Below are 13,651 nucleotides of genomic sequence, written 5' to 3'. Positions count from 1 at the left end.
CAGTGGTAAGTGCCATAATCCCAGCTATTTGGGAGACTGAGGTAGGAGAATCACAAGTTCGAGGCCAACCTGGGCCAGTAAGTGAGACCCTATCTCAAAATTAAAAAATAAGAAGAGTTAGGCATGGAGTTTAGTAGTAGAGTACCCCTGTGTCCTATCCCTAGTATGGGGCAGAGGGTGGGAATTAGGTTGTATGCCACTAGAAAAATCAGAGAGAGGAAGGAGGGAGAAAAAAAGGAGACTGTTCTGTTTCATATAATCATGGAAATAAACTTTTATACTGTTAAAATGTAAATTCACATACTTATGGTATAAACATTAAAGTCTAGAATGGTTGTTTAGAAGCTTATTTGTTCAGAAATGGAGAAGAATCATATTTATTTAATAAGATTTATTTAATTAATTTATTAATTTATTTATTTAATATGATTTATTTAATCATATTTAATCATTTATTAATATGGTTCTGGAGGTCTGAGTTTATTTTTTTTCTCCCTTCTATCTAAAAGCTAAAGGGAGGGTCTTCAATGGCAGGTATAGAAATTGATCCTAGATTATATGAATGTGCAATGTTTTTATAGTTTTCTTTTTCTTTTCTTTTCTTTTTTTTTTTAACACTGTAGGTAACCACCAGCAGAAATTCTTCAAATGGAATCTCTTGAAACGAGGTGCAAATTATGTTTGTGTAAGTATACATTTTTTTTTTTTTTTTTGGAGGAGGAAATTACAGCTTCCACAATATTTTCAAGGAACTCCTCAGAGGGATTAAGATACTTTAAGTGGACCCACTTGTAAATCTCAAATCAGGACAATAAAAGTCTAGATTAGTTGTTAAGCAGTTAGAACAAGGTGGCTCCAGAGGGGTGTGGTGGCGCATGCCTGTAATCCAGCAGCTCAGGAGACTGAGGGATTATAAATTCAAGGCCAGTTTGACATTTTTTTTTTTTTTTTTTGGTGGTGCTGGGGATTGAACCCATGGCCTTGTGCATGCAAGGCAAGCACTCTACCAACTAAGCTATATTCCCAGCCCTTGACATCTTAAAAAACAGAAAAATAAGGAACTAAACTGGGGATGTAGCTCAGTGGTAGAGCACTCCTTGGCTCAATCCCAAATACTAAAGCAAACAACAACAACAAAACCAAACAAACAAAAACCAAAAAAAAAAAAAAAAAAAAAAAAAACCAAACCCAGTCTAAAACCTATTATCACTTTGAAAGGATTTCCACGGTAATGATGCCAGCCAGCCATATGGATTCTGTGAAATAACATCTGGCTGCTGGTAGTTTAAACAGCATAGAAGAATGTGAACAATTTGGTGAAAAAAAAAAAAAAATCAGGAGAGGCAGGATATTATGGTCAGCAAATGGTTGTTTCAGTTATGTATTTAAAAGTATTCTGTCTAGCCAGGCACAATACCAGCCAAGTCAGGAGACCGAGGCAGGAGGCCGAGGCAAGAGGATTATAAATTCAAGGTCAGCCTCAGCAACTTAGTGAGAACCTGTCTCAAAATAAAAAATAAATATAAAGACAAATAAAAAGGACTGGGGATGTAGCTCAGCGGTAAAGTGCTGCTGGGTTTAATCCCTAGTATAAAAAATAAATACATAAAAATATAAATGTTCCACCTAAATTTAAGGATTTACAGCAAGGATATCAGAGTCCTGTCAGCACCCAAGGAAGCCAAGGGAAGGAAGAGTCTTCAGGTTCCACGTAAGAGCCTGTGTTTTTCCCACTTCCCCTCAAGTTGATGTCATTATACCATCTTTTACATATTTATTCTCCTTTTTAAAGACTCCTTTCTTCCCCAAAGCCTTCCTAGAACTAGTCCAATCTTCAGCACGACACAGGCTTAAGGAATACACTATTCTTGAGGAGTTTCAGGGTATTTCCTGCTTTTGTCCATTTTCAGTGATATTGTACCTGTTTTTTTTTTTTTTTTTTTTTTTTTTTTTCTAAAGGAAACCAGTGACTAAAATACTTCCTAACTACTGCTGCCTACACCATCCTTCAAGACTTCTTATTTACTCACTGCTGGTATTGAGAGTCGTTTCCAGATTGAAACTGCATATTATTACCAGAAAATGTTTGGTTAAAGACTAAATGCCTGGTAGTAGAAGAATGGTTGAAAAAATCACAATGTATCTACTTTAAGGAGTACTATGTAGCTATAAAAAACAAGGTTTAAGTAGTTCCTAAAATCAAGGCAAAACTTGTTACAAAGTTAGTTTTTTAAGTGTAAAAGATTGTTAACATAATATACTCACAACCATGTAAAGATTCTAACATTAGAATTAATTTTTTCTTTTCCTTTATTCCTTTTTTTTTTTTTCCTTCTTTTTGTAGTGGTGGGTATTGGGCATTGAACCCAGAGATGTTTTACTACTGAACTACATTCCCGAATTCCCTCCTTTTTTTTTTTTTAAAGACAGGGTTTTCTATGTTCCTTAGAGCCTTGTTAAGTTCCTGAGACTGGTTTCAAACTTGCAATCCTCCTGCCTTAGCCTCCTGAGCTGCTGGGAGTATAGGCATGCACCCAACTTAAAAAAAAAAAAAAATTGTTAATATTATTTTCTTTGGGTGGAATTTTCCCCCCTTTATCTTTACTGTACTTTTCAAACTTTCTATCATAAGCATGTTCATCTTTATTAAAGTAAAACCTTCTAACCCGGTGTGGTGTAATACCAGCTACTCCAGAGGCTAAGACAGGAGGCTGAAGTAGAAGGATCAAAAGTTCAAGGCTAGCTTCAGCAATTTAGCAAGGTCCTAAGCAACTTTCCTCCAAAGGAAAAATAAAAAAGGTCTGGGATGTGGCTCAGTGGTTAAGCGCCTCTGGGTTCAATTCCTGGTACAAAAAAAAAAAAAAAAAAAGTTCAAGGTTAACCTGGACCACTTGGGCAGAGACTGTCTCAAAATACATGCTAAAAAAGGCTGAAGATGAGCCCAGTGGTAAAAGTGCTCCTGGATACAATCCCCAGTATTGCAAAACAAAATGCCAATTTTTTGTTTTGTTTGTGTGTGTGTGTGTGTGTGTGTGTGTGTGTCTGTCTGTCTGTCTGTCTTTCACATTGGCTGATAAAAATAAAACACTTATAACCCCAACAATGATAAAAATAACTGTTCTTGGAGGAACTGGTGGGCAGTGAGTTCACTGCAGACCACTCAGGTTAACCCGGAGCTCAGTGCGTTAGTGTACAAAGCAAGAAGAGGGGCAGCTTCCTGGTCACTTTCATTTAACCTCAGCCTCCAGCAGCCAGTACAGCTCAGAAGTACCCATCACTACCCTCCCTTCATCCTCCACTGTCTCCTCCCTTTCCAACTTCTATTTTATTTCTTTATCTTCCCAGCAGCCTAAATCAATCAACAGGAAGGAAGAAAAAAAATAGGGCAGGTCAAACCTAAAGGTATAGGAAAGATTCTTTTTTCCTTACTTCCATCTCTGCAGGTAGAAGAGGTCCTTTGGACAAGTTCTGAAACAGAACTTGTAGCTAAGCACTCAGGTATTCAGCCAGTGGAGCCAGTAACCCAGTTGTAGGAATGGAGTTGAGCTCCCTTTTATTTCTTAGAGTGAGTTTGAAAAAGGACTGGAGCATGTAATTGCTTTCTTCCTTCCTTCATTTCTCTCTCTCTCCTTTCTCTCCCCCCCCCCCCCCCCAACACAAGGGATTGAACCCAGGAGTGCTCTAACACTGAGCTATACCCTTAGTCCTTTTTTTTTTTTTTTTTTTTTTGAGGTAGAGTCTTGCTAAATTGTGGAAGCTGGCTTCTAACTTGTGATCCTCCTGCCTTAGCCTCCTGAGTAGCTGGGATTATAGGCTTGTGCCTGGCATAACCTCTTCTTTTTTCCTTTTTCTTTTCTTCATTTTTTATGACTAAAATTTCCTAATGAGTAATATTACCTCCTTAGCATTTCTTTGTGAAATTGATGAAGGCAGCTTTTCTTGGCACTAGCTTGTTATAACATAATATTCAATAACGGCTTAGTGGGTAAAAGCTTAGTTGAGGACATAGAGGCCGTCAAAAAAAAATTTTTTTTTTTAAAGGAAAAATTACATCTTGTGATGCAAATGATGTTTTCTCAATCTTATTTAAAATGTTGGAAAGGAATACTGTCTCTAGGAAATTTCGCCTTTTCTGTTTATTTCGTAACATACAATTTGAGCAATTATAAGACAAGCCTCCTAAATACTACTTGCAGGGAAGAAAAATAAATATTTGAAAGCTGGGAAAGAAGAAAAATGACAGATGTATGTCCAGGGCTCAACTCTCCCTGGAGCTCCGCAGAGACTGGTAAGGGAGGTCTTGAAAATTTCCAAAGGAGGCAGGGAAAGAAAGAGGGACCCAGGCAGGGAAGATCAGGTTCACAGGCACCGCTATGTGAAAAAGAACTTCTGGAAAACGAAAGTTGCTTGTGGAGAAGAGCTGAAGAGAAAGTCAGAGGAGCTGGCCTCAGCGAGAGCACAGGCCTTGGAGGCAGAGTGAGGGGTTTGGACATTAGTATTGAAGTGGAGGCAGAAGTACCAAAAGGACATCAAAGAAGAGTCTACCTGGCTGGTGCAGCTGCTTTTAAGTAGCTCTAGAACTGAATGCTTTAACGTGGGTATAGCTCTTCTCCAGATCCACACAGCCTCCTATTTTGCTCTACTGAACTCCATGACTTTGTGCACTTAACTGTCTGGTCACCCAAACATTTTGAGATTGTCTCAAGAAATCTCTGGGAGAGGGCTGGGGATGTGACTCAGTGGTAGAGTAAGGCCGCGACTTCAATCCCCAGCACAACAAAAGAGAAAAGAATCCTCTGGGCGGTTCACAGCCACAGAAATAGGGGAATGGGCCAGCACGATCAGCTTTATAATTTAAAAAGGTTGGTCAGGCACAGTGGCACACGCCTGTTAATCCCAGCAACTCTGGAGCCCGATGCAGGAAGAGTGCAAGTTCAAGGTCAGAAGGCCAGCCTGGGAAGTTTAGCAAGACCCTCATCTCAAAATATGAGTGTACCTGTTTCCCCACATCCTTGCCAACACTTATTATTGCTTGTATTCTTGATAATTGCCATTCTGACTAGAGTGAGATAAAATCTTAAGAGAAATTTCCATTTGCATTTCTCTAATTGATAGAGATGAACATTTTTTTCATATGTTTGTTGATCGATTATATTTCTTCTGTGGAAGCGTCTGCTCAGTTCCTTAGCCGTGTATTGATTGGGTTATTTCCTTTTTTGGCGTTAAATTTTTTTGAGTTATTTATATGTCCTGGAGATTAGTGCTGTATCTGAGGAGCATGTGGTAAAGATTTTCTCCGCTTCTGTAGGCTCTCTCTTCACGTTATTGATTGGGGTGGTAAAGTACCCCTGGGTTCAATCATCTGTCCTCCCGGCTCCACCGCCCCAGAAATAAATAGAAAGGTTGACCTGCAGGGTGGAGAATGGATCTTGTGATTGTTGTAGCATGATCCAGCAGGGAGGACTGATCAAGGAGACAATCAGAAGACAGAAGCCACAGGTCTGGCAACTGTTGGCATGGAAGAGGAAGAGGACCTCTAAAAGCCCTCTAGGTTCCTGCTCTGGTGAAGAGGTTGATTGGTAAACATTGACAGGGATGGACTCTTCCAAAGAAGCAGAAGGGTGGGTGAGAAAGGGATGTCGAATGCAGTTTAGATCAAATAATTCTGATGGCCCTGTGGGACAGTTTATCAAGCTGTGGGTTAGAGATTTGAATCCCAGAGACATTTGGTATCACTCCTGGTTCAGACCCAACCCAGGCTGTTGCAGGGGGAGGGGAGCTTCTCTTAGCACTGTTTGTTTAACAGCTTCTTTGGCTGCATCCCAAGGAAAAGCTAGATTTCTCTTCTCACCTGTTCCTACTCTCTGTTCTTCTCTATCCTGCAGGGGTTTTAAGGAGGAGGAGTATACTTGTGTCTTATTTTCTTGTGACTGTTCCCTCTCTCTCTGACTTTTCAAGTAACTGTCGTGTGGTTGTTTGCAGTCGTGGTTAATTGTAATTGTGCCCGCACAGCTTACCCAAAAGCCTGTGCCGAGATTTATGGACGGCATGTAAACATGAGCAGCCACCAGCTTAAGGTGGGGCACTTAGCCTTGGCTGTGAGCACACCTGGCATAGAAGATTTCCCTGTCACATGGAAACCAGCTGACTTATCTGAAAAGGCCTGCTGGAGTGATAGACAAGGCTGTTCGTGGGGTTGGAACTAGTGGTAAAACCATTCTTAGAAGCTTGGCAGGACACACGCAAAGGAACAACTACTTTTCAGACCATAAACATTCACATTCAAGAACGGGGAAACTTTTTCCTCTGGACCTAAGAGGGGTTTTGTTGCCGAAAGCTCAAATATAATCGATCAACAAACATATGAAAAAAATGTTCATCTCTATCAATTAGAGAAATGCAAATGGAAATTTCTCTTAAGATTTTATCTCACTCTAGTCAGAATGGCAATTGTCAAGAATACAAGCAATAATAAGTGTTGGCAAGGATGTGGGGAAACAGGTACACTCATATTTTGAGATGAGGGTCTTGCTAAACTTCCCAGGTTGGTCTTCTGACCTTGAACTTGCACTCTTCCTGCATCAGGCTCCAGAGTTGCTGGGATTAACAGGTGTGTGCCACTGTGCCTGACCAACCTTTTTAAATTATCAGGGACTGAGCTTGTCCCTGAGCTCATCGGGGACTGAGCTTGTTCCCGATGCCAATCCTATAACGAGGACTCAGTTTTTTTTTTTTTTTTTTTTTTTTGGGGGGTGCTGGGGATCGAACCCAGGGCCTTGTGCTTACAAGGCAAGCACTCTACCGACTGAGCTATCTCCCCAGCCCCGAGGACTCAGTTTTGAGAAAAAGAAAAAGGTTTATTGCTTTGCTAGCCAAGGAGAAACATAGGGGACTCCTGTCCCAAAGACTGTGTGTGATTCTGCCCATCAATGGGAACAGGGAGGGGTGGTTTAAAGAAATGATTCAGAGAAAATGAGATTAGGGGGAAGGAGATCAGGGAGATCAGGGAAAAGGTTGGGAAAAAGAAAAAAACCATGTAAGTTTCAAAGCAGCAAGGGATGTAGCCAAAGCATCAAGTGAACTCCTGTTAGAGTTTGAGCTGTAGAAATAAAATCTAGTTCAAGGTTGCTTCAACCTTGAAATGCTCAAGTTCTTTGGTTTGATGTTGGCATTTGGAGCTGTATGGAAAAAAAAAAAAAAAAAAAAAAAAAAAAAAAAGACCAGCAAGTGAACCATAAGCAACCTCTACATGGGCCAGCACACCATTGGTTTCCCTGCGTGGAACCCTAGGGTGGCTCCATGGTGCTCTGGGTAACTGCACACTGACTTTGAGATGGTGAGAGAACATCCGATTGAGGGCAAAAAAGACTCCCTGGAGAGCACATTGGACACTCCTCCACGGTTGTGTTTATCTTAATTGTTATTTTGCTGGTTGAGAAAAGTTAGGGGGGAAATCGTTACCGAAATCTCAGTCCTTGTCCCTGATGCAATTCAATAATGAGGACACGGTTTTGAGAAAAAGGAAAAAGAAGGTTTATTGCTTTGCTAGCAAAGGAGAAACACAGGGAACTCCTGTCCCAAAGGTTGTGATTCTGCCCCTCAGCAGGAACAGGAGACTTTTAAAGTGATTCAAAGGCTCCATTCCACTTGTTCTTCGGCAGAGTTGTAATTCACTTGTTAATTTGGGACATAGTCATTTCTGAGATCTTCTGGTGCCATCTCCGAAGTCTAGATTATTTCCCTCCTATGGTGGGTGGGTGCTCAAGGACACATAAATCTGCTTAAATTGGGGAAGAAAGGTAATCCTGTTTCCCCTGAGATTAGGGAGGGGGAGAGTTTAAGGAGGAGCAGGGAAAGAGGAAGAGAAGGAAACATGTCCATTTAAAAAAATAAATCACAGTGGCAGAGCAGCAAGGGCCATATTCAAAACATAAAGTGGACACTGTTACAAAATGTTAAAAAAAAATTGTGCTAATCCTACCAACTCAAAATTCTGTATGTTCATGTAATTTTTATTATATAACTGAAATCATGCTGTACATTTGAAGATTTTTGTTTCTTTTTAAAATTGAGATAATTTACATAAAGTAGAATATATATATTTTAAGCAAACATTTTTGTTTGTTTGTTTTGTGGTACGGGGATTGAACCCAGGGCCTTGTGTGCTCTATCATGAACTACAACCTTAGTCCTTGATGAGGTTTTTTTTTTTAATTAAAAATTTTTTCTTTTAAAATTTTTTACTGTGGATTGATCCCAGAGCCGTCTTACTACTAAGCTATATTCCAGCCCTTTTTATTTTTTATTTTGAGACAGGGTCTTACTAAGTTGCTTGAGGCCTTAAACTTGTGATCCTCCTACCTCAGCCTCCCAAATTGCTGGGATTACAGGTGTGCACCACCATATTCAACTACAATACTACTTCCACTGGAAAAGTGATATTGCTTTTTATGCAGGCACTGCTCCATATTTATTTATTTAACCAGTTCTTATTGATGGGAATTTTTATTTCCTTCACTCCCTTCCTATCTTCCTTCTTAATACATCAACTCTTTTATCACTATCATTATAGGAAGTCTCTGCACATAAGGCTTAATTGTTTTTGCAGCTTACATTCCTAGAAGTGGAATTGCTGTGTCAAATAAATGCACATTTTAAGGAATGCTGCCAAATGGTATCTAGAAAAACCTGCCTCAGTTTATTTCTTAATATTTTCAAAGCACCATACAAGCAAATATACCATGTGATTTCCTCATTCCATCTGGAAGGATATATGAGCTTGTTTTCTCACACTATGACCAACATTGAGAATTGGAGAGGGGGATGTCTTTGCTCTTAGTCAACTTCATAGTTTAAACATGATACCTAATTTTAATCTGTATTTGTGTAATTATTAATAAAGAAAATTTCTTCTGAAGAAAACTTTATTTTGTCATTTTACAGTGAAAATAAATGATCTTGTCTTAAAAAAGTAAACTTTCCAAATGATCAATAAGCTGGTTGTGGAAAAAAGTGATCTTATTAAAGATACGAGGATAACAATAATACAATGTAAAATGTCACAAGCTAAACTCTCTGTTGCTATTATTTTTAGCCATGGTCTTATTCTATAATCTTGATTTTTGAATAGTTTTGTCTTTTTAGGCAATGCTTTTATTCTCAATTACTTTTAAAAAGGCTTTGCTTCTGTGTAAGAGAAAAAATAAATACAGTTTTGGATGACCAGGTTTTTAAATAGGAATTTATTCATCAAGGATATCTTTAAATTAGAACATCAATGACTGGGTATGCTGGTGCACGCCTGTAATGCCAGCAACTTGGGAGGCTGAGGTAGGAGGATATGAAGTTCAAGGTCAGCCTTAGCGACTTAGCGAGACTCTGTCTCAAAATAAAAAGTGAAAAGAACTAAAAAGGACTGGGGATAGAGCTCACTGTAAAGTGACCCTGGGTTCAATCCCCAGTACAAAATAAATTATCTGTCATCTATCTGTCTGTCTGTCTGTCTATCTATCTATCTATCTATCTATCTATCTTTCTATCCATCCACACACACACACACACGCACACACACATACACAGACACATACACACAGATACACACAGACAGATACTAGGACATCTTTAACAATAACACATACACATCGAAGTTTATTTCAAAACATCTCACATTTTTAAGAGAACTGGTGTTTGAGTTATGGTTTAGTTGGTGTCTTGGGATAGCTCAGTTCCTTATTTATAGAATTATTGGAATTGATTAAATATCTCAATGTTACCTTCAAAACCTAAAACTCTTTTCCTTTTCCTTTTCTCCTCCTCCTCCTCCTCCTCCTCCTCCTCCTCCTTTGTGGTATGGGGATTGAACTCAGGGGCACTTTACCACTGAGCTACATCCTCAGCCCTTTATTTTTTATTTTTATTTTGAGGCAGCTTCTCCCTCAGTTGCTGAGGCTGGTCTCAAACTCGGCAATCCTCTTACCTTACCTTCCCAAATTGCTGGGATTACAGGTGTGTGCCACTGTGTCTAGCTAAAATTCTTACGATGTAAACGTTTATCATTGTGTAGTAAATGTTTTGGAATGTCCATAGAGTCATTCAGAGATTGAATAGGCACTCAGGCATCAGAATAAGAATTCAGGTTCTGGAGTTGTAGACAGTTCTGGATCCAAAGCCCAGCTCCACCATGTACTGGCTCCACCATGTGCAGCCTTCAGTTAGTTAATTTAATCTCTCTTTCTGTTCCCTCATTTGTAAAGTGGGGATAACAACATTGCCTATCTTACAGGATTATTGTAAAGCACTTGAATCATTACTTGACACACAGGAAATACCCAGGACATGGTACTTGCTATAAATGACCCTAATTTATATTTGAAACTTTGAAATTGATTATTATAAAAAATTCATTTTTGGGGGGTTGGGGATATAGCTCAGTAGTAGAGCACTTGCCTAGTGTGCACAAGTCCCTTGGTACAATCCACAGAACTGCAAAAACAAAACAAAAAGTCCAAAAAACTTTTTTTTTCTTTTGAGATGGAGTCTTGTTTTGGTGTATCACCCAGAATGGGCTTGGACTCCTGAGGTCAAGTGTCTGAACTGCTGTCTTGGCCTCCCACATGCTGGAACTATAGGAAGAGACTCCCATGCCCATGGAGACTAGCTATGCATATTATCAAAAATACCTTGGATCTGATTTCCTTATTCCATCTCTGGGAGGACATAGTAACAGAAGGCTTTCTCTACTCCCTTGTAGATTCTTCCTTCTAACAAAACTACCCTCTCAAGTTGGCAGTCTTTTGAGCTATTCACATTGTGGTGGTCTTAGCTAGTCTGGAAGGTCTAGAATGTCTTGTGAGCTGAAAGCACCCTCTTCCCAGACCCCTGCCATTCTGAGCCCCTTCCACAATGACTGCCGATCACCACCCCAGCAGTTTCCAGAGGGAGTGCAGTTACTCCTCACTGCATAATCACCCTGCGGTGGCTCTGAAACTGGTCTGCAATGTCCTTCTATTAATCTCCTCTCTGACTTTGTGACTCAACCCGAAACAAGAAACACAAAACGTGAGCTTCTGTGGGGGCCTGGCTCCCATCTCTGGCTTTCCCTTCACCCTTCCCTAACAGCAAGAGCACATTCAGGTATGGGCCTCTGTCGCTTGCTGGTCTGGAGGAGCAGTTTAGTAATGAGTACCCAAATAAACAAAAGAATGCACCTACCAAATACTTGCTGTGCTTATTAGCAGTGTTCAGGATTGGCCCAAGAAGTTTTCAGAGATCTTGTAAGTATTTCCTCTTAGTTCTTCAAACTTCAGAACCTGTGATAATTTTTTCACCAGAAAGTTTCCTTCATGTCTGGTTTTTCTCTGTCATGTAGTCCGCCTGGGATCTATACCTTATCTCATCTTCACTCTAACCCTGGAACCTGGCATCCTTTCCCCATTTGACAGATGAGGGCCTTTGAAGCTCAGAGAAATATAAAGTAACTAGCCCACGACTCGATATTAGCAAATGCCGTGGATTGCAGGTTTGTCTGACTCCAAAGCCCAGCGCTGTTCCCACCATACTTCACTGTCTCCAAGAAAAGGACTGGCAGGTGCTGAGCCCTCTTATCTATTTGTATCGTCACCTCAGGTATGTGTAGATGTTACTCCAAAGCTTTCCCAAATAAGTAGTGTTGTTTTGAGTCATGGGAGAAGGTAGGTGGCAGAGTCTATTTTGAATGTGACCAAAGACCTTCACATATCACCACCAAGTGAGACGAGGTGGCACATGCCTATAATCCCAGCTACTCATGAGACTGAGGCAGGAGGATTCCAAATTGGAGGCCAGCCCAGGCAACTTAGTGAGGCCCCATCTCAAAATAGAAAATAAATACAGTTGGAATGTAGCTCAATGGTAGAGTGCCCCTAAGTTCCACCCCCTGTATTGGGGGTGGGAAAGGGTGGGGAAGTCCCACCAATTTGTCATTGATATTTAGTATCTTTTTGCTTAAGAAATTGTTCCATATCAAACAAATTAAATCTGCCTTGAAGGCGCAGAGCATTGGTGACAAGCCATTTATACTTCACATGCATATATTTCACTTATAGTTTGGATCTTAACTATCCCTCAGAGGCTCAGGTGTTAAGGGCTTGGTCCCCAGCTTAGGTGCTATTGGGAGATGGTGGAAACTTAAAGTTGTGGGCCTAGTGGAGGGCTTCAGGTCATTGGATTTTTACCTTAAAGGAGATAATGGGACCCAACCCCTTCCTCCTCCTCTCTTAAGCTTCCTGGCCAGAAGATGAAGAGTTCGGTTCACCATGCTCCTTGATTATGATGTGTTGCCACAGATCTACAACCAACAAGGCCCATTGATCATGCACTGAAACCTCCAAAACTGTGGGTCAATAAAAACCTTTTCTCTTTATAGGTTGATCATCTCAGGTATTTGTTATAGTCACAGCAAACTACCTAACACAGTAGCTTGGGTGTCTAAGCCCAAATGATGTAGGTTTAGGTAGTGAGCCTGAAGAAAAACAAAGAAAAGCCCCGAGAAAGTGGGAGGAAAGAAAGTTCAGTTAAAGTAAGATGGATGGATGGATCCTACAGACAAAGAAGTTTTCCAAGGGTTATAGAATCAAAAGAGAAAGGAAGGGGTTTATTCAATGTGTTCAGAAGAAATGCTGGGTCTGGAGATCAAAAAGTTTGCAGAGGGGGCTTGCTCCATGGTAGAGTAAGTGCTTAGCATGTGCAAGATCCTGGGCTCAGTCTCCAGCCCCAGACACAAAACAAAAAAGAAAATAAGCATGCAGCAAGAGAAGAGGTAGGAAAAATGCCCCTGAGGTAACCTTAAATACCCTTCAGCATCAACACCTATGGCATTTACTTTTCTTAGTTCCCATTTTACTATCTCAAGAGTAACCTTAGGCTTTTTTGTTTTGTTTTTAAAACTAATACACATGCATTAAAAGATAATTACAACCATAAAATATTTCAGGTTATTACAAATTGATACATGATTTAAAACAATTTTTTCCCATCCCTACCACCCCATCCCTGCCCTCACTCCCCTCTGCATAATCCAAAGTTCCTTCATTCTTCCTTACCCACCCCCACACTATGGATCAGCATTCGCTTATCAGATAAAACATTCAGCCTTTGGTTTTTTGGGATTGGCTTATTTCACTTAACATGATATTCTTTAGTTCCATCCATTTATGCAAATGCCTTAATTTCATTCTTCTTTAAGTCTGAGTAATATTCCATGGTGTATAGAGCAAGCAATCATGAAATTCATCTGGAAGAATAAGAAACCCAGAATAGCTCAAGCAATCCTTAGCAGGAAGAGTGAAGCAGGGGGTATCGCAATACCAGAACTTCAACTATACTACAAAGCAAAAGTAACAAAAATGGCATGGTATTGTTTCCAAAATAGACAGGTAGATCAATGGTACAGAATAGAGGACATGGACACAAACCCAAATAAATACAATTTTCTCATACTAGACAAAGGAGCCAAAAATATACAATGGAGAAAAGATAGCCTCTTCAACAAATGGTGCTGGGAAAACTGGAAATCCATATGCAGCAGAATGAAACTAAACCCCTATCTCTCACCCTGCACAAAACTCAACTCAAAATGGATCAAGAACCTCAGAATCAGAGGTCCTTCATCTTA

General features: G+C 40.0%; 1 non-coding gene across 1 annotated transcript; it reads right to left on the bottom strand.

Annotated features, from left to right (window-relative positions):
- Window positions 1–6,746: 6,746 nt before the first annotated feature.
- Window positions 6,747–6,820, bottom strand: Trnat-ugu (transfer RNA threonine (anticodon UGU)). Its single transcript has one exon. It is a non-coding gene; the product is annotated as a tRNA-Thr (tRNA).
- Window positions 6,821–13,651: the final 6,831 nt, after the last annotated feature.

Source organism: Sciurus carolinensis, chromosome 4 (assembly GCF_902686445.1).
Source record: "Sciurus carolinensis chromosome 4, mSciCar1.2, whole genome shotgun sequence".
NCBI lineage: Eukaryota > Metazoa > Chordata > Mammalia > Rodentia > Sciuridae > Sciurus > Sciurus carolinensis.
Note: the sequence above shows the minus strand (reverse complement) of the source record. Positions and strands in the feature narration are given on the sequence as shown.